This window comes from Choloepus didactylus, chromosome 3, assembly GCF_015220235.1.
Source record: "Choloepus didactylus isolate mChoDid1 chromosome 3, mChoDid1.pri, whole genome shotgun sequence".
Taxonomy (NCBI): domain Eukaryota; kingdom Metazoa; phylum Chordata; class Mammalia; order Pilosa; family Megalonychidae; genus Choloepus; species Choloepus didactylus.
In genome coordinates, this window is record NC_051309.1 from 163,086,948 (window position 1) to 163,110,208 (window position 23,261).

General features: G+C 36.9%; 1 protein-coding gene across 11 annotated transcripts in view; it reads left to right on the top strand.

The window, feature by feature from the left end:
- Positions 1-23,261, top strand: part of DCLK2 (doublecortin like kinase 2) — a 190,508-nt gene that overhangs the window by 24,889 nt on the left and 142,358 nt on the right. The window lies entirely within an intron of this gene.

Here is a 23,261-nt window from a genome sequence, read left to right on the forward strand (position 1 = left end):
TAGATTATCATTTTGAGATGGAAACATGTGGCCTCTGAAGTATATTTTTTTCCTAATCCTTAAAGTTGAATTGTTTATATTTACCTTGCATTAAAAATGGTTTCCGACATTAAATTCATTTCTACATTCCGTTTTGTTTCTTCCCTCTAACATACTTAATTTTAATGTGAAGTGTTTGCCCCATGTAGTCCTGAGAATGTAACATTTAAAAATACTGGAGTGGTACCTTTTGGAAAAAAAAAATCTGTGTAGTTCCTAATTTTCTAAGACCAAATCTATTTACTAGGCTGTTTTCTGAAACATTAACAAATTTTATAAATAGGTTGTAAAAATTCTAGTAGATTATGGTGAGATTTCGTGAATCTTTCTAATAAAATTAATGATTAGAAAGTATAACATCCCATAGCAGCTGTCCCAAGGTATGTTTACAGTATGAATGAAAATAGACACTTTGTGCAACTGAGTTAATAGCACATAACAGCACAAAACACCTTCAGAGTAACTGTGCAAGTAAGTGAAAATAAATTAAGCCACAGAAAAAAATAGATTTTATAAATAAATCATATTGCTGGTTCTTGATGGGTTTAGGGAGGATGGGAAATATAGAGACAAATATTTAAGGTATCTAACCAAAGGCAAAATGGAAATCATAAATACACCAAATTAGAAAAATTTGGCAGATAAACAGTAAATGCAGATGAGATTTTAAAAATTGGAGTATTATTTACAACTTAAATTTGGAAATCTCCAAATGAATGATATTCTGATATAAGTGAAATGATGTTGAATGTCTGATTGAAATAATGATAAAAATTTTAATGGTTATCCAAAAATTAACTTCAAAAAAGCTCCACACTAGAATTTTTTTAATGCAAAAATATTAACTAAAATACAAGTAAGTAAAAATCATCAATAATCAACAATCTATTAAAGAATAATAACTATGATGAATAGGACTTATGCCAAGAATTAAAGAGTGGCTTATTTATGTCTTAGTTTCCAGAATGCTAAAAAGTACTGTATAGTACTGTATAGTGGGTTGACTTAAACAGACATTCATTGGCTCTTGGTGTTGAGGCTAGGAGAAGTACAAAATTGAGGTGTCAGCAAGGCTATGCTTTCTCCCCAAAGACCATGGCATTCTGTGCTGGCTGCCGATGATCCTTGGCTTCTCCATCCTGTGGCAGTGCACATCGTGGCATCTTTTCCTTTCTCTTCTGGGTTCTCGTCTCCCAGCTTCTGGCTGCTCCTATGGCTTCCTCTCTGTGCCATGAGGACCTCAGCCATTGGATTAACCCACCCTCCTTCAGTTTGGGCACACCTTAACTAATAGCATCTTCAAGGGTCCTATTTACAAATGGGTTTGTACCCACCGGGTCAGGTATTTGGGATCTGAACATGCCTTTTGTGGGGTCATGATTCATTCTCCAACAACTTACCATTACAAAATCTGTTTTACATGAGAGTTATAAGATAAACAAAATACATACAATTACATAATCCCCAAAATAATTTGCAATGGCATTTTTAAAATGTAATTTTGTTAAGATATATTCACATACTGAATAATCCATCTGACTATACAATCCGTGGCTCACAGTATCATCATATAATTGTGCATTCATCACTGCAGTCAATTTTAGAACATTTTCATTACTATATGAAAAAAATAAAAATAAAAAAGAGCACCCAAAACATCCCATACCCCTTTCCCCCCAGATTATTTATTTTTTTGTCTTTTTTTAATTACTCATCTGCCCATACACTGGATCAAGGGAGTGTCAGTCACAAGGTTTTTATCGGTCACACGATAAAAGCTATATAGTTATACAATCATCATGAATCAAGGCTACTGGATTACAGTTCAACAGTTTCAGATATTTCCTTCTAGCTGTTCTAATACACAAGAAACTAAAATGGAGTTCCTATATAGTGCATAAGAATAGCCTCCAGAATGACCTCTTGTCTCCATTTGAAATCTTTCAGCTGCTGAAACTTCCTTTTGTTTCATTTCTCTTCGCACTTTTGGTCCAAAAGCCTTTCTCAATCCTACTATGGCAGGGCCAGGCTCATTCCCAGGAGTCATGTCACAAGTTGCCAGGGAGACTTAAACCCCTGGGGGCAATGACATTTGACTAAATACACAATCCACTTGGAGATTTAGTAATAAAAATAGAAGGCAAAGTCTCTAATACATTTAAATAACAAAAAAAATCCCCATCTGAAACCAGTGTATTGCTAAACAAATGAGATACTAGAAGTATGTCTATGAAACTCAGGTCCAAGAAAAAGGTACCTGATAAGCACCACTGTTCAACATTTTTCTATATATTTTTCCTGATTTTTACTTACAGCATAATACAGTTTCAATAAGAATCTAAATGAGATTTTTTTTGGGGGGGTGGGTAGGGGAGAATATCTGACAAAGTGATTTTAAAAGTTAATTTGGAACATAAGTAGGAAATTTTTGGAAATAATGATTAATGGGCTTTCATGCCACCAAATATTAAATCATCATTTTCATACCATACCAAAAATAAATTCCAGGTGTTTGAAAAATATAGATGTCAGAATGAAACAAGAGAACTAAAAGAAAACGGTCAGTGGTTATGATGAAATGCGAAAGGATTTTCTAAACATAAAAGTAGTGGAAAAATCACAATGGAAAAGGTTGATTGATTTGACAATATAAAAATTAAAGATTTCTTGATGTCATAAGCAATGGTTATATGCTTCATAATAAATTTAATTTGAATAAAGACTAAAACTGAAATGGAAAAATTGATGGAGGACCAAATAGACAATTAAAAAAAAAACAGAAATACAAATAGTAAACATTAGAAAAGGTTCAGTTTCACTAATAAAAATGTGAATTAAAGCAATCATATTATTTTAGACAAAAAAACAGAAATACAAATAGTAAACATTAAAAAAGGTTCCATCTCGCTAATAAAAATGTGAATTAAAGCAATCGTATTATTTTTAATATTTAAAATTGAAAAGTTTTTTTAAACAAAATGGCTGTTATTGTTTAATATGCAGTGAGTTGGCATTGTTAAATGGTAATGGGAGTACACTTTTTGTGAGCTTTATGGGAAACAGTTATTAGTATGCATAACTATACAAATGTTTGTATTATTGAACCAGTGAACTAACTTCTAGTAATTTCTCCTAAAGACCTTGAGATGCAAACATAATTACACCTGAGGATTTTCATTCCGGCACAAGAGCAAAAGATTGGAAACAGTTTAAAATTTCTAAAGTGAAAAATGGTTAAATGATATTTCCATACAACTCATATGTAGCCATTGAAAAGTATGTATGGAGAAATATTTCAAGACATGGGAAAATGTTAAGTGAAAAATGCAAGAAGGAAACTGCATAGTATTTGTTTTTTTAATTTTGTGTTTAGAAAAGTAGAGGAAGAAATTTTTTTAATTAAAAAGGAAACAGGATTATAGGTGCCATCAGAAATGGAATATTTGCTGTTCTCATTTCTACTACCTCTTCCTCATCTCTGCTCAAAAACAAAAACTCAAACATTGAGAAAGGAAATAAGGTTGATCTCAATCAGAGTTTAGAACTTAAAACTTCTGAGATAATCCTTGAAATTTTGGCATGTTGCCATAAAATGTTGACAGTATCACTTTGTTATTGTTTTATGCATAAGTAATGTAAACACTCTTTTCCATGTACAAAGAAAAGAGATGCTGTTTAAGTTTTTAAAAAAATCATTTGGAAAAATTACAGATTTCATTTTGATAGTCTCAGCTTTGGATATCATGTTTTCAGAATGGCAGATATCCTTAAAAGCTATAGTCTTCTTAGTGCTGCATCAATATTGTATTATAGGTGGAGTTGCTATTTTTTAAAATTTCAATTCTGCTTTTGGTTGATATATGTTGTAAGTGTAAAGAGAACATTAAATCTTGTTTTGAAATAACATAAGAGATGTATTTTATGTTTAAGATTAATGTAAGGCTTTAAATGGGCAGTGTTTATTTTGATTCATTTTTTTAAAAATAAAATGATTTTTTCTATGGATATGTAAAATATCTGCTCTCTGAAAATTCTTCAGCACAAAATTTTAAACAGTCTGCCTTAAATTTTATATTTTTCTGGCTACTTCCTTCCAAGATTTGCAGTTTTCATCTTAAATTAATCTCATCTTTGACACGAGGAAATCTCATCTTTGACAAGAAGAAATAGATTTTACAACTTTCAAGCAGTTTACTGTGAACAGTCACTGACCCCACCCTGACACCTGTGCTCGAGTTTTAAGGAGTCCTGGTTATCTTTCATGGGCCTGAAAGTTTTCCTGATTGAAATCATGGTGGTGTGTCGTGGGCCAGTCTCAGTTATGCAGTTAAAACAATGTCTTTTGACCCTTTCTTATTTCAGAATGGATATTCACTTCTTCCAGGTTACACTGACTCCATTTATCAGCTCTGGCTCTGACTTGGGTAGTAGAACTAACTCATGTATTTTGTCTGTTGATAAAATCACTTCAAATAAAATCATATTTTCAGAGTTTATCCATGTTAACTTGGATTTTCTTTAGTGTAGAGCAGTGGTTCTCATCCAGAGGTGATTTTGCCCCAGGGGACATTTGCATTGTCTGGAGTCACAGCGGGGGGCTGGGGTGGGGGGTGGGGATGGGATGCTGCTGGCATCAGCGTGTAGAAGCCAGGATACTGCTAAACGTCCTGCAGTGCAAAGGGCTGCCCCGGCCCGCTACTGTTTGTTAAGAATGATCCGGTCCCAAATGTTAGTAGTGCTGAAGTTGAGAAATTCTGGTGTAGAGTAAGTGAAATGACTTGAAAGGAGATGATACTTGTTAGAATTATTAACTTTATCAATTAGACCACAAGCTAAACTTTATTTCGGGACCTATAGATGTCCTCCTTATCTGTCTACTTGTTATCTAATTGAGTTAGGTGTGTTGGAATATCATGGTTTACAGTCTTTGTTACCTTGAATTTCTCTGTCTTTGTTGTGTAAGGCTGAAGTATGCTCAGGAAGTAGAACTTCTTTAAGGGGGCTTTAATAAAGATATCCCAAAAAGTTTTATGTGTGTTTAAAGTAAAGTGTAAGAAATCATAATTTAATTTTGTGCACTTTCAAGTATTTAATACTTAAATATGATGTCATGATATTAATTTTTTAAGTACATACAACCTATGTGTTTTTAGATGGGATGACTTAGAAAACATGATGCGTAAACAGAAGACGTAACTATGCTCCTCTTAAGGTATCTTCTTTTCAAATGAAATTAATTTGGCTTACATGCTTCACTTAAATGTTTTTACTTGAAAAAAAACAAAACCTTTTTGTTCTCAAGTTAAAGTGATTGTATAGGAAAACAGAGTTTACTTTTTAAAGTTTTGGAAAATCAAAGAGTGACTTTCTTATAATAAACTGCAGTAGGGGAAGTTCTTTAAAATTGTCTTTATTCTGTTGAGGGACTGAGAAGTCCAGATATAGCTTTTGTCCACATGTGTAAAAAATTCGAGCTTTTAGCTTTTCCAGAAACAGCAGAGTTTTAACATAAAAGAAACATATTTTTTTTGTGGAATTTTGGAACAGGCTGATTCTTGTCATGGACAGAGGCAAAACAGATTCAGAAATTGCTAGCAGTTGATGCTTTGGGGTTAAAACATTTCCAGACTTTGGGACTGCTGCCAGCCTTAGGATGCCATCATGCGGTGGGTCTCCCAGTTCACAGCTGCCCCCCTCTTGGGGACCCGGGCAACCCCTTGTAGTGCCTCGAGCTTTTCAGCCAACTTAGAGTATATGAAGGTTTCCATCCTCACTTTTTTAAAAAGTTGAACTCTTTCTTGGGTACCAAAATATAATAATATTTATTTTGTACCTTACTTTACATACTCTGGTGTCACATTTCCTAGTGAAGGTTCATTTCTTTTTAATGACCTAAGTACACTTAGTTAAAGCAATCTGTTCTCAAAGATTGCTGCATGAAAGTCAAATGGTTGACGTGTTCATAAATATTTTTTACAATTCGGTTAATCCTGACAATTTTTCCTTGAAGTGGGTAAGGACAGAATTTGGCCTATAATCCTCCCACTGCTCCTACTACACTTCCTTTTGTAGATAGAAATCCAGACAACTGTGTTTCATCCCACATGTCAGACATGTTCACAATGCAGAAGTGGGCATCCCTGCCCCATCTCAACTAATGGAACATTTGTCCCAACCAGGAATCACCAGGCTAAGAGAAACCAGTGGAATTTTTCATTACACCAGGAAGTTCAGGCATAGAAAGGGAGAGAAAATGGTATTTTGTTCTTTGATCCCTGATCAAAGCAGATTTACCTCTGGGGGTGAGGGGGGTAGTGGGGGGTAGGGCAGGGCTTAATCTTTATGATTTGTTGAACCCCTCTTCTCACTGACTGATCTGAAAAGTAGGGAGAAAGAAGGAAATTTTAGATATCTCTCTTCTTTTTTAATTAAAGTTTTGTACACTTTTCCATTCTCATATTCATTGTATAAGCAGTTTCCCCTGACCTTAAATAATATTTTCTCCCTGTTAATGGGAAGGTGGAGGAAAACACTAAAATCCTGTCAGTAGTTACCTCAGTTGCAAGTAAGAAAAGAAAGAGAAACAATTTTAGCTCATAAAGAGTTATGTGATGTAATGTGTAGGTGAGAGATAAAAAAATGTATCATGGCAAACCCTTTTGTTTCCTTAATTATCCCTTGATTTCTATTAAAGATTGTAATTTAAAGTTTGTATTAAAATTTGTATTTGAAACTGAAATTTTATGCAGAATCAAATTTCAGTACCTAAAGTAAACTTTCATTTTTGTTTGAATGTATTTTTAGTAATTATAATAGTTGATTATTACAGTATATAATTTTGTTACATGTATATTTTGCGATGATTATAATAGCTAACATTTATTGAGCATTTACTATATCAGACATGACATTTGTACTTTACATTAGTATTCTTCACTAGTCCTTACAACGATCCTGAGTTGGGTCCTATAATATCCATTTTACAATGGGTAAACAGAGCCAAAGAGAAATCAAGTAACCTATTCAAAGTGACACAGCTGGTGATGGAGCTGGGATTCACGCTGAGGCAATATGATTCAATAGCCTATGCTCTCCACTTGGTGTATTGCAAATCCTGCGTGAATCGTGAAACTGAGCTTTTTTTACAAGCCCTATGAGAGGCTTCAGTGATAATGATGAAGGACAGGACAAATAATGATAAGCTCCTAAAGTTATTTTTTTTTAGATGGGTTTAGAGTGATACAGTTTTATCTGGGGTAAATAATAAGTGTATAATAATAAGTTGCATTTTAACCTTACACTCGAAGTATGATCTGAAAAGCAAAAAATAGGTTTAATAGTGGTTATTTGACCAAAAAGATAACCTTTTTTTCTGGATGATTTATTTTATGGCCTTAATTTTTAAAAATTAAAGAATATAATAATACAGAAAGTTAAAATACAAAATCCTTCCATTTTAACACTATATTTTTATAATTGAATATTCCTGACCATATTTTCATATAAAGATTTATTTTTTATTTTTTTTAAGAGAAAACTACCCAAATGAAATAAGTATATTTTCATTGGAAACTTTTAAACAATTCGGAGAAATGCAAAGAGTGGAAGTATCTTTTTACATCTGTCCTTTATCCCCAATTCAATCCTACTTATTAAAGAGAATCAAAATGACGGTTTTATTAATGCAGTTAAATAAATATGTATACATAGCTCTTTTTTAGCATAGTTTTTAATGCATGATTGTGTATCTTGCCTTTTTTTACTTATTAGTTGTGCTCTTCCATGGTGTTACATGATCCTCATATTTCATACTTGAATGATTGACAAATGTTCAATTGGGTAGGTGTGTCATAACATATTCAACCTGTAGCTGGACATTTAGGTTGTTTCCAGGTTTTCATTTCCTTATCCTCTGACATCTTGTGATGTATAAATTTTAACCTTCTTTGGATCCTTTTCTTTCCTTAGGATAGATTCTTAGAGGTAGATTACTGGAAGGGACTCAAGTATTTTGTAATTTGAGAGATACTATCATATCTCTGGACAAAAAGTTGTCCCAGTGGGAGATGCCACCAGCATACGCTGTAATCTCTATACCTGGGAGAGATGTCTGAGTGGATTGGAGGTGACAGCCAGGCACAGTGCACACACTTAATTTGTTGCATGGAGGAACACACATTCTGTGAAAATGCTGTTGTGTAAACAGAGGCCTGCCTGCATTCCTCTTGTGGCCTTGACCTGTGCTACAATTCTTTTCTAGAAACTAGTTTAATGAAAGGAGAAATCTGGTGATAGTTGGCCCTTGTAGCAATTTGATGCTTAAGGCAGGTGCTGATACTGAGTAGCCTTGAAAATGTTAACCTTAATAGCAAGAACAAAAAAGAAAATTTTTATTTTAGAAACTAGCCCACATCATGGTGCCATGTTGCCTTAGTCTTGAACTAAAAGGCCCATCCCTTCCTTCAGTGTTTGCTTTATAACCTTTGCCTACATGCCAAAAAACCATGAGTATATTTCTGGTATCTAGTGACTTTTGCTTTGTGATATTTTGCCTCAGAACTAGGTTAAGGAGATTGCTTGCAATAGATGCTGTATAAACTTAATGTGCTGCTTTTGGTCACAGACAACTTCCGGATTTGTATTGGTGTTTTTGTATCCTATTTTGAATGTCTGGTGATGAACAGTTTCTATCAATATGTGTAATATATAATATTGGTTTTCAAAGTTTTATTAGAATTCATGAAAGAGTCATTTATACATTGTGTTTTATGGTAAAAACAAGGACAGGTGCAAAGTTGGTACAGTATTTCAGAATGTTTAACTGATACAGGAGGTTATTGAGTCCAGCTTGTTAATTTCATAGATGAGAAGTGTTTTGGGGCTCAGGATAGCCTTTAAGATACTGTTGAAGGCAGTGGTTCTTCCTTCTCCTGGTAAGGCCTCATTTAAAATTTTGTGTATGATCAGCTTGCTTGCAAGTCACAGTGCAGTTTAAGAACCTCTGCTTTGGCCCATTTCACTTTGTTCCCTTTAGTTGCAGGACATACTTATTTTCAGTCTTACAGTCATTTATTTTTCTGGAGGGTGCGAGTTAGGTTTGACCAGGATTATCCATATTCTTAGGGAGTTGTCTCGTAGATTAGAAACTGATTGACTCGAAACCCAAAGTTCCTTCCTGGAGAAAAATAGTGCTCGAGTCTGTATTTGGTGTCATAGAGACCCTGAACAGTTTCCCTGATGTAAAAATTAAGCTCATGCATTTTTTTTTTTTTTAAGTAAGGAGGGACACCACATTTGACATAGTAAAACTAGCTTTCATGAATATTTTCCCTGTGTATTTTTAGGACATTTTAATTGTAGTTTGATCAGCTGTCAGACTCTCAGCACAAAGTGTTGGAAAGCTCTGTATTTGCTATAGGTTTGCTTCCACAGTAGTTTAATTCTCTGAGCCTAAGGACTGTTTAAATGAAACAGCAAAAGCAGCATTTACCCAGAAGCAGCATTTCATTTTTGCTTGTGATTTTGGGCTCTTCTTAAGACTTGAAATAGTGGGGGTTTTATTTAAAATTTTCTTTTTTTTTTTGTTTCATAATGGTTTATAGCAAGTTTCTTTACATGTGAGTATAAAGACATTCAATTATATTTGAAAATATTGTTCTTTTAGTTTAGTAAAGAAAAAACCATTTTAAGTTTAAATTGTGCAGGATTAATTTAAATATCTGAGTATTGGTACTTACTGACGCTGACATTAGCTACTTCGTTGTGTTTCTGCAGGATTAAGTTTTTAAACTTTAAGTTTTTAAACAAAGTCTTTAGTAGCATTTATGTTATATAATATTGATACACTGTTATGGCTGACACATGCCATTATGAAAATGTAAATTAAAAAGACAGTTTTTCATTTTATAAAAAGCAAAAGTTGTGAAAATGGAAACTTGTACAAGCCTACTTGGGTAACTTAATCTAAATTTAAAAATTTTATGTGAGGCTTCTTGATTTGAACTGAGGTTTATATCATTTGAGTGTAATACAATAGGCCAGATTTCAAATATAGGTAAAAATTTTAGAAGCTCTAAAAGGGATTTTCACTTGCAGAACATTCCCCCTTAGGCAGCACCAATGTCTTAATCACTTCTTGAACTTCTAGGAGTTGAGAGGGTTTGTGATCCCTATGATTTCTGCCCTAAGGAGCTGATTATATGCAGTGGAGTCCAGAAGATAGGAATTGAAATTTGACTTAAATGTGTTTGTTGCCTATTACACACAATCGCCTTATAGTATCATTGAATGAAACAAGATTTCATTTATCCAATGAGGAATGGCTTTAAAGATTTTTAATGATGGGAAAGGAAATATACCAACATTTAGTGCCCATTATCACACCAGATGATTTACACATGTTATTTAATTCTCAAGACCACCCTGCAGTAGGTATCTGGTGATAACCCCACTTGAGGATTGCCACAGCGCACATTCAAAGTACCTTTGTCCTTTGGTTTCAGTTAGATTATCTTGCTTATGACAAAACACTTATTCTATGAATCTGCCTTTGCGCCAGACATTTTTTGACTTGCTCTCAGAGCTTGATTTTCCAAGATCCAAAGGAAGATTGCTTTCATTACTTTATAATTATTCCTAATTGTTTTCCAGAATCTATTATGTGACATGATTTATTCAGTAGACTTGGCTCTGAATAGCTTTCTAGGCTTTTCCTAGAACTTATATTCACTCTCTATTATGAAACCCGACACCATCAAATAGACTCATAAGAATATGATAGAGAATGTGAAGCAGTTCTAAAGTTGTGTATAATACTTTGAGTTATTGTTTTGTAAGTGGGAAAACAGAATACAAAATTTTATCTGTACTATATTTCTAACTGAGTGAACATAATTATGCATATAGATAAATTCTATGAAAGAATATGAAAATGTAAGCAATTTTCCTAGCTGTGGATTATAGGGAACTTTTCTGAAAATTTCCTTTATTATTGTGGTTTTGTAATAAATTAATGTCATTTTAGGCAATATCAGCATGATTGGATATTATGAGTTGACTCACAAAGGCGTCAGCTAACTTACAGACCTTATTTGCATTTCACCAGTTGTTCCACTAAGAAGTCATTCTGGTGTCTGTGAGCAGTAGAAAAGGAGAGAAGATAGTTTTTGGTTAACGAAGAATTAATTCACTCGTATGTTAATATTGTGTGCCTTCTCTGTGCTGGGCTCTCTACTAGGAACTTGAGGAACAAGGATAAATAAGACAAGACCCTTGCCTTTGAGGAACTGACATTGTGGTAGAAAAGAGACACAAGAAGTAATAATTAGAAGTTGGGGTGATACCAGCGTTGATGCAGGGGATGATAGCTGACTTTTCCAAGGGAAATTAGAGGTACTTTACAGAGGAGATGATAAATTTAATGAAATCATTCCAGGCAGTGGAATAACTTGTCTTAATCTTTTAATCTGGTGTTTTAATTTTGAAGGACTATCTTAGGTTATGGGAATATATATATTTTAAGTTTTTAATTTTTGAAATGCATTTTAAACTTTTTTGCAATAATTTTTCGACTTGCAAAAAAAATTGTGCAAACTAGACACAGAGATTCCATATACCCTTCCCCCAGTTTCCCCTAATGTTAGCATCTCCTAGTACAATTATCCAAACCAGGATATTGACACTGATACAATATTATTAACTACTCTGCTTATTTGAATTTTGCGAATTCTCTCACTAATGTCCTTTTTCTAATCTAGGATCCCATATTGCATTTACTTGTCATATCTCTTTAGTCTTCCTCTTATCTGATACAGTTCCTTAGTCTTTTCATGCCCTCAACACTTTTTTTTTTATTCAGTTTTATTGAAATATATTCACATAGCATGCAGTCATCCATGGTATACAATCAACTGTTCATAGTACAATCATATAGTTATGCATTCATCGCCACAATCTATTTCTGAACATTTTCCTTACATCGGAAAGAATCAGAATAAGAAAAAAAATTAAAGTAAAAAAAGAATACCCAAACCATCCCTCCCATCCCACCCTATTTGTCATTTATTTTTTGTCCCCACTTTTCTACCCATCCATCCACACACTAGATAAAGGGAGTGTGATCCACAAGGCCTTCACAATCTCACTGTCACCCCTTGTAATCTACATTATTATACAGTCGTCTTCAGGAATCCAGACTACTGGGTTGGGGTTTGATAGTTTCAGGTATTTACTTCTAGCTATTCCAATACATTAAAACCTAAGAGGCGTTAACTATATAGTGCATAAGAATGTCCACCAGAGTGACCTCTCGACTCCACTTGAAATCTCTCAGCCACTGAAAGTATTTCATCTCATTTTGTATCCCCCTTTTGGTCAAGAAGATATTCTCAATCCCATGATGCCAGGTCCAGATTCATCCCCGGGAGTCATATCCTGCGTTGCCAGGGAGATTTACACCCCTGGGAGTTGGGTCCCATGTAGTGGGGAGAGCAGTGAGTTCACCTGCCGAGATGGCTCAGTTAGAGAGAGAGAGGCCATATCTGAGTAACAAAGAGGTACTCGGGGGGAACTCTTAGGCACAATTATATGCAAGTTTAGCCTCTGCTTTGCAGTAACGAGCCCCACAAGGGCAAGTCCCATGATAGAGGGCTCAGCACATCAAACCGCCAGTTCCAGTGTTTTTGACAACATCAACACCTGTCCAGGTGAGGAAGTCCAACACTTCTGCACCTTCCTGGTGGCGGGGGGTTGGGGGTGGGGCTGTAAATATACTTTTTATTCTCAGCCCAAATTACTTTGGGATGTGTCACTATTTCACTCTAACCTATACCAACCCACCGTATCTCACTTCCTATTCAAAGCTCTGTGCAGTCATGGTGTTTGAACAAACTGACTGTAGAGTTATACTGTTTAGAAAATATAGGTCCTGTACCAAATAGACATCTCTTCCCTTGGTCTCATATGGAAGCTGAAGTTTTAAAACACAGTCAGTTTCGACCTTTACCCTTTGGCCTGCTTTGCCCTGGTCTTAACCAGACCTGCTTCATTCATGTCACTAATTGAAGTCTGGGCTCTTTCTCAGCTTTTTTTTTTAACAGTTGCTGTTTGCACTAATACTGACATTCATATCTGCTGAGCTCTAGCTCTAAGTTTCAGGTGTTTCAGAGATATGCATTGTTCCAGAGACCAATCAATGACCTCAACGCTTTTGAAGAGATCTAGCCATTTACTTTGTGTAGTGCCTTTCAATTTTGGTTTGTCTCTTGTTTTATCATGATTAGATTGAGGTTATGCATTTTTGGCAAGAATAACCCAGAAGTGATATTGTGCCTTTCTCAGGGCATCATATCAGGAGGTACGTGATCTCGTTATATCTTATTAAAAATATGTCTTAAAATAATAGTGATGTTAATGTGGATCACTGGGTTAAGGGGAGTATCTTCTAAGTTTCTCCACTGTAAATTTGCAATTTTTCCCTTAGTAGTTAATATCTTATAATTGTGATATCTTACAAGGAGATACTTTGAGACCATGCAGATATCTTGTTTCTCATCACACTTTCACCCACTAATGTTAGCAGTCATTATTGATTTTTGCCCAACACAATTAATTCTTACCTCCTCCAACTTCTGGTGGTAGTTGACAGTCCTTGGCTTATGACAGCAGAGCTCCAATCTCTGTCTACATCTTCACATGCCATCTTCCTTCTCTGTGTTTGTGTGTCCAAATTTCCTTCTGCTTATCAGACATTAGTCATTGGATTAGGACCCAACTTATTCCAGCATGTCCTCATCTTAACCTGATTACATCTGCAAACACCCTATGTTCAAAAAAAATTACATTGACAAGTACCAAGGATTAGGACTTCATATCTTTTGGGGGACACAGTTAATTCACAACAGTTCCCGACTGCCCAACTTATTCAGAAGGCAGATGAGGTAAGGTCCCTGCTCTTGAGGCACTTATACTGTGGTGAGGAAATCTAATGCACATGACATAAATAGAGAATGGTGTGAGAATAGGTGGCATAACTCAGCTGAAGGATGGACGGGTGGACCAGAGGAGTCGGGATGAGTTCACGAAGAAATAGAATGCAATTTGGGCTGCAGACGGTGAGGCTGACTTAGAGAGACTCTTCCCCCCACCTCCACTGTGTCTGTCTGTCTTTCTCTCTCTCATACACTTCCACACACAAATATACATGCACACACAGCAATAGGGGACAAGTAGGATGAAGACATTTGGCAATACTAAAGGGAATGAGAATAGTGTCAGAATGTAGTAGGGAATGAGTTTAGAGAAGTTGGTGTGTGTGGACTTCAGACGGGGCTAGATGGAGAGAGTATTGACTATTGATGATACACTGATGTAGTGGAAACTGCTTTGGCATCTGTCTGGTAGCTGTGCGGTGCTGAATGGAAGGGTGAGCACCAGCGTAGCCAACCAGGAGGCCCTCTCAGCACCCTAGGGTGGTCACGAGGCCCATATGAGCTGGGCAGAGCGGGGCAGAGGCAGAGTATGAATCAGAATCAGACCACAAGATCTTTAATTGGATCACTGGAAAAATCTGAGTGCTAAGGGGAATGTGGTATTTGAAAAGAGTTTCTCCAGGGCCCATTATGCAAGTGCCAGACTACATAGGTGGCTACAAGTTCCACCATAGAAATGCTTAAAGACTTGGGTTCCTACAGGTCCACTAAAGATTAAATAAGCAGAAATATCAAGTACCAGAAGTATGGCTTCTATAGTAATTGTATCATTTTGTTAAGGGGACATGGAAGCTTCCCATTATGTCTAGGTAGGAAACAACCTAGTAAATTTTCTTCTAGGAATAAATAAAACAAATTCATTAAAAAAACACCTCACTTTATTTTAGTGTCAGCCTAGGCTAGTGAGGTAAAAGTAATATTTTTGTTGAATTATGTATCACAAATGGCTTGTGTGAGAGTTAAAAAAAAAAGTGGATGTTCTTTGTGTGAAGAAAAACTGCTTTTATGTAATCAAAATATAGACCCAGTTTATGTAGCAAATACCCTTACTTGCTATTAGCCTGATATGACCCTAGAAAACATGATGAAGAGCTACACTGTGACTGGAGTGAGTTTTGCAGACTGTGTGTCAGAACCTGTGAGAATACCCTGCAAGAACCTAGCTGAGGTTCCCTTCTAAAGCTTATCTGGGCCTTTCATCTATGCCTAGGACCATCTCAGTTTACAGGGAGCAGAGTCCCAGAGTCACCATTCCTTTTAAACCTTTTTGTTAGCAGCAGAAATGACAGAGGGGTGCAAGGGAGACATTCCTGTCCTTGTACCTTGAGAGGCTCCTGCTGTTTTCTCTAGGTAACACATGCTGCCCCTCCCTGGCCCTCACATCATGGCAGGGCCATGCCTCCCTGCCTCAGGCCTAACCCCCTGTGTGGCATAGTGGTGGTCTCATGGGCAAGACCAGTTATATTATTTGCAGGGCCAGTACAAAGTGAAAATGGGGGGCCCTTTGTTAAAAAATTATTAAGACTTTCAAGATAGCAACAAACCAAGCATTAAACCAAGTCTTGGGCCCTGTGTGATTGCACAGATTGCACACCCATGGAGCTGCCCTGGTTGTGGGGGTAAGCTGTGATAGCCTCACCATCTCCTGAGGTCTTTTGAAGTATGGAAGGGCTGCCTTGCCTTCTGCTTAGACGGAAGAAGGGGCTCCCATAACTGATTGCTTCTTCTACCTCCTCCTCAAACATCCCTTCCCAGGATCCAGTGCTAAGGAGAGGATTGTCTCCCTACATCCCTCTCTGCACTCAGGTTGGTTTTGTTAATAGGAGCAGTGCTCTCAAAGGATTGGTTGAGTTTTCCTGGCTGGGTGCTAAATTGTATGCTACAAGATACAGGGGAGAATTCAGTGGTCAGTGTGGGCTGTGAATCAAAATGTGCCATTGGGACTGAATTTTCTGTGGGCAACAGCGTTAGAGAAGTAGAGGGTTCATTTTAGGGAACAATTACAAGTAAGATTGGAGAGCTTTCAATGCCAGGGATGGTACTTTGAATTTGAGCTACAAATAGTAGTATACAAGTAGTAATGCAAAACCACCATCAACATGGCAAAAGAAAGTTTATTGTTTGTTTTTAAAGGGATGTATGTCAGGATGTGATACATCATTTATGTATGATAAACCAAGGCAGTAGTTTTTAAAGTTTGGGAGTTTGCTTCTGGGATGGGGGAAAAAGTTATTTTGTATCAGACATTTCCAAATTAAACCTGAAATGCATGTACTTTTCTATGGTAAGGAACTATGAACAAGGTGTTGTGGGTTTGATAACTGTGCTAATAACAATCACTAAGTGTCAGCTAATTACAATGTGTAAAAATAAAAAGTCCAACTAATAGTAGGTTACATTAGTTTCAGTTCATGAGTCATCTCGTGTAAACAAAAGCTGTAACAAAGCGAGGAGATGAAAAGAGCAGAGTTCAGAGCAGGAAAAGGGTGTCTGAGTTTTGTGTGCCTTTAAAGGGAGTGATATTACCCAAAACAATGCCCCTTCTCTAATTATTTCATGATTAAAGCAGTTCATCTGGAATTTAGAATTTAACAGCTAATTGCACTACAATTCAGAAAATGAGAATTATGCATTTTGAAAGCATTCTCTTCTGAATGTCACCTTTGTGGTCAAATTCTTTTGAAGAATTTTTATCGTAGGAACTATTGTGTGAAATAAACAAATTAGATAAGCCAGTGCTTGATATGTTGTTAGATAACTGAAAATGATGTCTTGATGAAAATTTTAGTCACTCATAAAAAGTTTATCTGTATTTTTTTTGCGTACGTGTGTGGTGAGGGCTTGTACTACAATATTTGATTTTGTTTGTTTCATCACCTCTGAAACAATTCTGTCCAGCAGAGACACAGTTCCTAAGTGTCTAGGTTGCATCTCCAATTATTTTCTTTTAGCAAAGGTTTAAACTTTTTACTTTTTGTTTGTCTTCTGCCTTCTACAAATCCAGCCTGTGTTCTACAGCGTGGTGTGCTTTTGGACTACAGTTGTGGCTTGTAGTTGTTCTTCACTCCAGTTCCCCCAAATCATGTGTTCTTTCTCTGCTTGTAGACTTCAGTTTCACTAAGGAGACTAGGTGGGCAACTGCCCCACCCTTCCTTTTGATAGTGTTCTGCCCTTAAAATGAGTACGTCTTCCTAAATAACTGTTTACTGGCTTGCTAAAACCAGTGATAATCTTAGTTGACTATGAGAAAATCCTGATTTTATTCATTTTATAGTGAAATAGTTGCATAGAATGCTTTTGTGCAATTTATGGACTAAATATTTGGAGATTGTTTTACTGAATTATTGTTTTTCTCTGCTCTGTGGAGCAGTGATTTCAAAATAAAATTTCTCTCCACCTCGCTCCCCCTTTCCTCCTCCTGCTGTCTCTCATACACATTCACAATGTTAGGCCACAATCGGAAAAATTTTCATTCTTGGAGCTTCGTAGTTCATATTAGCACAGTTGAGGCTTGAGAAATTCCTGCAGTGAAGAAACTTGTTAGAACATTTCCCAAATTATTTGGTCATGGAACCCAAAGCAACAATGCCCTATTAATATCCTTTTGGACTAGTGTTCTATAAAACCCCACCTTGAAGGCAAACAAGCACTTAAATGTTATCACGTACTCAGTATAGTGAGCATCTACTATGTCCCGTGCACTGAGAAGGTGCAAGGCATACAAATGATGAATAAGACATGTCCTTGCCCTCAAGAAGAGAGAAGTGAAGGATGTTAAAAGATAGTCTGATAGGTGCCACGATAGAGCAAGTTATACAGGGCTCCTATAAAGGATGCTGGAGGGTCACCTCACCCACACTTGGCAGGGAAAGCCACCTGAAGGAAGCAAAAGGGATCATTCATTCATTTTACAAATGTGAGTGTCTTCTATGAGTGAAGAGACAACTGTGAACAAAACAAGGTCTCTGCTCTCATGAAACTTGAATTCCAGTGGGGGGAGTCAGATAACAAGCAGGCTAATAATTTAACATTTTTGGTGGTGAAAAATGGTATGAAGAAAATGAGGACTATTCGAAATAGCTTCTGTGTAGATGCAGTCCCCCAAATCACGTGTTATTTTCTCTGCTTGCAGACTTCCATTTCACTAAGGAAATTAGGTGTGCAACCACTCCACCTTACCTTTTGATACTTTAAAGGAGTGTTTTGCCCTTTAAACGAGTACATCTTCCTAAATAACTGTTTGTTGTCTTGCTGAAACCAGTTGATAATGTTAGATAGCTTTGAGGGCTTAAGTGAGGTTGGAAATGAACTTAAAAATGGCATCTTGAATGTACAGAGTCATGATTTTTCTTCAGCAGCATTCATGGACCCAGGGAAGGTACAAAGAATTGATCAAAAAGTAACAAAGATTGATCAGGAATTTGGGGTTTTCTGAGTTGAGGGCACTGAGAGGGCAGTCAGGTCTTGGAGCTTGGACCTCATCAAGTACTATACCATGATGACTGAGCTGGATGGGGAAGGAAACCAAGTCTGGCGAGATCTTATAGTGGGAGAAAGCAGTGTGGTTAAGCAACAGATATTCCAGAAGTCAATGCATTGGTGTAGTGTATATGAGGGTTAAAAGAACAGTGAGTTTGTGCTCATGGGGATGTTTTATTTTAAAGATTCAGTGGTGGGGCCCTCTGGATGATCAGGTCCAACAATTGGCTGTGGGTTAGAGGCTGAACCTGAGAGGCTGAACCTCTGGACCTGATGAGGTCGTCCTGGCCATCAGCATGGTCTATGATATCACCCAAGGTAATAAAAGTACCTGGAATGGGGAGGAAAGCCACAAACTACGTTCTAAAACCTTAAGTGGATGGAGGGGCATGTCAGAACTTTAGAATACAAGTGATATAATTAGATGGTGTGAGATTCAAAATAATAGGGATTTTCATGTATATGGAGGAGTGATTGAAAAAGTCCCTGTCACTTGTAGCAGGTGCTTATGTCTCATCCCAACCCTGAGAAAATGAAGTGTGGGAGAAGCAGCAGCCTCCCGGGTACCTGGGATGTGGTTTTATTGATCAACCTGGGGTGTGAAGAGGCTGTTACTGTCCTTTAGAAATTGGCAGGCACCAAACTTCAAACCAAATCTGCTGGTTTTATGTCCAGAACACTTTACCCTAGCTACAGGGTTATAAAGGGTACATGATAAAAAAGAATCACAGATTCATCAGGAAGCCAAATAAATACTTATTTGATGGCTGCTGTTGGTAGTATATCCACCGTGTGAAATTTTGTACATAATGGATCAAGCTTCTGGATTTTTCATCCAGACAGTTCCTAACTTTTGGACATCCAGTATTTGGAAAATTGCCTTATTTAACAAATGATTGTTCTCAGTTCCCATATCCCTGTCACATTCCCCTAACCCTTCCATCCCATCATGGTTCTGCCAATAGCTGGAATTTTGGCTGCTAATCTAAGCCTGTGTTTCATCCCTAGATGGGACCTTTAAGATATTATTATTTAAAATTAATTTTTATTGGGTCTGCTGGTGCTGAAACAGTTTACTTTAGAGGTTAAGAATGAGGGCTTTGCAGTTAGGCAGACCTGAGTTTGATTTCTTGATCTGCCACTTATTAATGGTGTAACCTTGTTCAAAGTACTTATTAACCTTTCTCTTTTCTAAATGTGAACAAAATGAGATTTATGCCAAAGCACTTAGCACAGGGCCTGGCACCACTTGACTGATAAATTTAGTGGTTCTCAGCATCTCCGGAAGTCCTGGGAACCTTCATGGCAGAAGCACTTGGAGTTGACTGTTGATGAGGAAGGAAATGCGTATTTGGAATCTATTGTCTAACAGGGAGAAACTAATTCTTGACATTCCTCCCTGTGAACTTCCTATGTTTTAAGAGCCAGTCTTCTATGGACTATGAATAGCTGACCCTTCATCTTTTAGGACATTACTGTAAATCAGGGGTTATTAACCATGGCTGTGCATCAGAATCACCCATGGAGCTTTAAAAATACAGATTCATGGGCTCTATACCCCAGAAGATTCTTATTCATAGGCCTGGGGTAGGGCCTAATCAAATAATTTTAGATGTCTGTAAACTGGCAATTCTGTGGTGAACCGGTAGGGTTAAAAGGTAGAACTAATAATACCAGCTTCCCAAAGTTGTCAGGATTAAATAAGGTAATTTGTGAAATTGCCTAACACATAAATATAATTCAAACAGTATATCGGTTATGTTTTGCTGCCTAGAAAATCATCCCCAAACTCAGTGGCATTAAAAATACGCGTTTGTTTCTTATCCTTGACTGTTGGCTGCAGGAGCAGCCCTGCTGATTTCAGCTGGGTTGCAGGATTGTGGTGGGGTCAGTGAGGCCGGGCTGGCTGGGACAGCTTAGCTGGGGCAGCTTTCCTCCACGTGTCTCTCGTCTTCCTTCCAGGAGCAGGCTGTCCAGGGCGTGGTCTTTTCATGGTGAAGCAGAAGCACAAGAGAGCAAGTGGAAACACATGGCCTCTTGAGGGCTGGGCCCCAAACTGGCACATAAGTTACTTCTGCCTCATTCTATTGGCTAAAGCAAGTCACATGGCCAAACTCTTTTTTTAACATAGTTTTTGAGATATATTCATACACTGTACAATCCATCCAAAGTACACAGTCAGTGGTTCACAGTGTCATCACTTATTTGCACACTCATCACCATGATCATTTTTAGAACATTTGCAGTACTCCAGAAAAAGAAAGAAAAAGAAAGAAGACCCCAAACACCCAAATCCCTTACCCATCCCTCTCATTGATCCCTAGTATTGTACTTTACTCAATTTTAAGACTTTCAGTGGAGGTAGGTTCACTAAGACAGTGTGGTATTGTCAGAGATAGAGATAGAGATCAGTGGAACAAAACAACACATCCAGAAGTAGAGCTATACAAACACAGGCAACTGACTTTTTTTTTTTTTTTAATGGCCAAACTCTTGCATCAAGGGATGGTATAGTATATGCAAAGGGCATGGATACAGGGAGGGGTGAAGAATGGGGGCCATTAGTACAATCTACCCCAAAAGCCGAGAAGAAACTTTTATTAATGGCAGTTAAATAACTCAGAATGAAAATGAATGTTGATGAAGTACCTACTCTATATCCGGCTCAGTGGCAAAATGCCAAGCAAAAGTGACTAGGAACTGCCCATAATAAAGGATTAATGAAGTATGTTAGTTACCTTATGAGTTAAATAGTTGTTTTATAGCATATTTGGAAACTTACCTCCATTTGTAACTTTTTCCTCCCCATATAAACACATACAGGATTTCAGATGAATTTTGGAAAATTAAAGTATTCATAAAATATGATCACCTGTATTTTCCCTGTTGCTTAAAATCCAAGTTCATAAAAAAATGTATTGTAAAATGAAGCTATTGAACCCCAAACCCACATCCTTTACACCTACCATCTAGTTATTAGGTTGCGCATCCGGGGGAAACTGACAAGCAGCACATTGGATTTTAAGATAGAGGATTTGGGTGATACATCTGAAACTTTTGTTAGGGCTATATGCATGAAATTTTTATTTCTGTCTGTTTCTTTATTTGTAATAATTTCTCCCCTTCTCATGTTTGTTTTTAAGATCAGGTGTAATAATGTGTGTGAAAGTAGCTTCAGGGTTATTGAGTACTATAAACCAATAATAAATATGTATAGTTTCTCTAGTTTTTCTCAGAATGGAGTTTAAGTACCTGGCTTGCAGTCAAGCTGTCTGAGTTAGATTCTTAGTTCTGACATGCTCTAGCTGTGAAATATTGGGCAAGATGTATAATCTCACTGTGCCTCAGTTCCTCCTTGTTTAGAAAGAGAGTAGTCCTGTCCACCCTATATGGTGGCTGTGAGGACAAATGAGGTATAGTCCATGTAAATCTCTTAGCCTGACACAGTGCCTGGCCTATTGTAAGCACTCAATGAGGGTTAAATATTTTTGCTGCAATGAATGGAATATAAATGAAGTTGATATTTGGTCCATTAAATCCTCAGTTTTAGCTAAAGTAAGTCTATGAAACGAGGTAAGTTTTGTGAATTTAGGCATTTGAGTGGAACGTTTAAGGGATTGTATCTGCTTTTGAATTTTTCAGGTGTCAGTTATTTAAATGTGAGAAGTACCTTGCAAAAAGCAATCAATTTATTTACACTTATTGGGGACCCTTTACGTGTTTGGTAATGTGTCATCTATTCCTGGCAAAGAGCTTCAGGTATGGTCTCCATCTTCAAGAAGCTAGCAAGCGATTGGGAGAAGCAGCTGTCACATCTGAAGTGATGCCAGTGCTAAGTGATACAGGGGAGACTAGGTGTGTAAAGGAGTGTCCTCCAAACAACTGGAATGGATGCCGGTGAAATGATAGCTTTAATTTGATAGGATGGATTAAGATACTGTTCAGAGGTTAGCCGCAGGATAGTGTGACAATGTACTAAGTTACACAGGGACACAGTGTTAAATTGTGGTATTACAAGCTGTGTTTGCAGTTGAAATGGCAGTCCACCAAGGGAGAAGTTGTAGTGGATGTTACAGTGCTTCTGAACCTGTAAAAGGGGCCCCTTTTTCAGGGAGAATTGCAAGGAAAAAAGCATTGTCAGCACATGCTGTGACTCTCCACACACAGCTAGTGCCCCTGTATCATTAACAATGAAGTGGTGTTTGCTGTTGCCAGGAGAGGCAGAAACAGGCTGATTCTGGGTACGGTGCCTCTGCAGTGCCAAAACTAATGCCATCTGGAGCCAAGACTGTACTCCAGTGTATTTGTTCATTGTCATCTTTGTAATCTGTTTTTTTTCCTATGAACAAAATGTATAATTCCAAGTTGCACAGTTTCTATCCAAATGACATGGTTTGTTTTTACATTTTGAAAAATGTTACAGGTAAATTAAGGTTCTAGAATGTCACTGTCTGGCTACCCTTAGCCTAATGTAGTCTATAAAGGTGTGTGTTGATCTCTGTATCAATAGGTATAATGATAAGACTTTCCCCAGCCATTGTATGTAACAGAATGAAAGACTTGGGTAATAAAGAGGAGATTGCGGAATACAATTTAACCTTCACACCAACCAATTTTTTTTCATAAAGTGTATTAAAGTAAACCCCTCAAAAAGTCTAAAACCAAACAGAAAGGTGGTCATTTGTTAGTTTATTTTCTCTATTTGTTATATGCAATGACTTTTTTTCTTTGAATTGAAGCTCTTACAGAAGAAAT